General features: G+C 50.6%; 1 protein-coding gene across 1 annotated transcript in view; it reads left to right on the plus strand.

Annotated features, from left to right (window-relative positions):
• SPATA21 (spermatogenesis associated 21) overlaps nucleotides 1-2,241 on the plus strand; it is a 36,855-nt gene that overhangs the window by 12,637 nt on the left and 21,977 nt on the right.

Consider the following 2,241-nt stretch of genomic DNA (forward strand, 5'->3'; position numbering starts at 1 on the left):
GGGCTGGGGATTCGAACCCGCCACCTTAGGTGTACGTGGCTGGCGCCTTAGCCGGTTGAGCTATAGGTGCCGAGCCCAAAGATGCTCTTATACCCTGGAGTCCTTAGGTTCATCCCAGGTGGCACCTGGTTCCACATCAGAGTAGATTTTCCCACCCATTTACCTTCAGCCACAGCCACTCAATCCAAAGTTTCCCTGAACACCTGGGAGGCTTCCCAACCTCCTCTCACCCATCCCTTCCTCCTATAGCTCCATCACTTTCTAATTCTTTCCTTCTTATTTTTATTTTCTCCTTGAGACAGAGTCTCACTCGTGCCCAAGCTAGAGTAGCATCAGCCTAGCCCACAGCAACCTCAAACTCCTGGGCTCAAGTGGATCCTCTTGCCTCAGCCTCACAAGTAGTAGGACTATAGGCATCTGCTACGATGTCCAGCTAATTTGTTTGGGTTTCTTTCCTATTTTTAGTAGAGACGGAGCCTTGCGCGTGCTCAGGCTGATCTCGAACTCCTGAGCTCAGGCGATCCTCCTGCCTCAGTCTCCCAGAGTGGTAGGATTATAGGCGTGAGTCACCTTGTCTGGCTTCCTAGCTCTTTGACCTGACCAGGCAACCTGCAGATACACAAGGTCATGACCAAACCCTGCCAATTCTGCAAAACCCCAACCCTGGCTGAATCCAGCCAGCCACATACCCTGAGAGCAGCTCAGCACAGTTGGGGAAGACTTGGTCTTGTTGATGGGTTTTTCTTTTTTTTGACATAGAGTCTCAGTATGTTGCCCTCAGTAGAGTGCTGTGGTGTCACAGCTCACAGCAACCTAAAACTCTTGGGCTTAAGTGATTCTCTTGCCTCAGCCTCCCAAGTAGCTGAGACTACAGGTGCCTGCCCAACACCCATCTATTTTTATTTTTTATGTTTTGGTTGTAGTTGTCACGGTTGTTTAGCAGGCCCGGACTGGATTTGAACCTGTCGGCCCCAGTGTATGTGGCCAGTGCCCCACCCACAAAGCTATGGGCGCTGAGCCTTGTTGATGGGTTTCATTTGCAACAGTGATCATCTGTACCTGATGCTCCTGGTAATCCTTGGTGCTCCCTGCCACATCACCCTCCTCCTCTGCCCCAGGATGTCCCTTCAGAACGGCACCCTCATGCCCTGTATCTCCCCTTGTGCGTCACTGAAAGACAAATGAATCAGATGCGAAAAGCCAGCCCCAAATCCACTTCCCTTCCCTTTATTGGTTACAATGGAAGCTGGGGGGGGGGGTCCCTGCCCCCACCAATGGTTGGTTCCCCCCTTTATTCATTAGCTCCCACCCCTTACACATGATCTATCTCCCCGTTTCTACAGGCTCATACCCATGGGCAACCCCCACATGGGTTAGTGTGGGTGTTACGAAAAGCCAAACACCAGCCCCTCCCCCTGGTCCACACTAACCTCTTTGCCGCCTGTCACAGCCCAACACCCAGGAGTCAACCCCCTCCACTAGCTCCACCTACTTGTCCTTCCTCAGCCTATTCCAATATAAGCCTTAGCCACAACCTCCCTTTGGCTAAATGAAACGGAAAAGCACCGTCCTTACAGAGCCTTCCTTCCTCAAAGACTCGGGTGACACAGTGGCTCGCTCCCCGCTCCTCCTCCTTGCTGGTTTCTCCTCTCCCATCTCCACTCTCTCCTTGGCTGAGCCCATCCAGTCTCTTTGGTCATTCCCTAATCCGTATCTCCAAGGCCAGGCTGTACCTTTAAATTCCAGGCTCATATTCCAATTGCCTAATTGATTTTCGCCTACTAGCTGAGTCACTTCTCAAAGTCTTGGCCAGAGCAGTCTTCCTCATCTCACAAATGACACTGCCTTTCACTCAGGGGCCCATGCCAAGCAGCTCAAAATCACTTCTGATCCTTCTTTGTCCTTCTGCAATCCCTTTACACCCAATGCATCAACAAGCTCTGTCTGGCACTACCTACAAAATAAATCCCAAATGCATCCCTTCCCCACCCCCTCTCCCATTACCCTGGTCCGAGCCTCATCCTCTTAGAATAAAATCCAAATCTTCAGTGAGACTCACAAGGCCTGTGTCTACCCACTCTCGTCCAACTTCCAGCCCTTGGATGTGCCAAGCTTATTCCCACTTCAGGGTTTTACAAATGCTACCCCCACACTTGAAATACTCCCCATAGATATTCTCATGGCTGACCCCATGGAATCATTCAGGTATCAACTTAAATGTCATTTTTTTTTTTTTTTTTT

Source organism: Otolemur garnettii, unplaced genomic scaffold, assembly GCF_000181295.1.
Source record: "Otolemur garnettii isolate 467f Iridium unplaced genomic scaffold, OtoGar3 scaffold00009, whole genome shotgun sequence".
Lineage (NCBI taxonomy): Eukaryota > Metazoa > Chordata > Mammalia > Primates > Galagidae > Otolemur > Otolemur garnettii.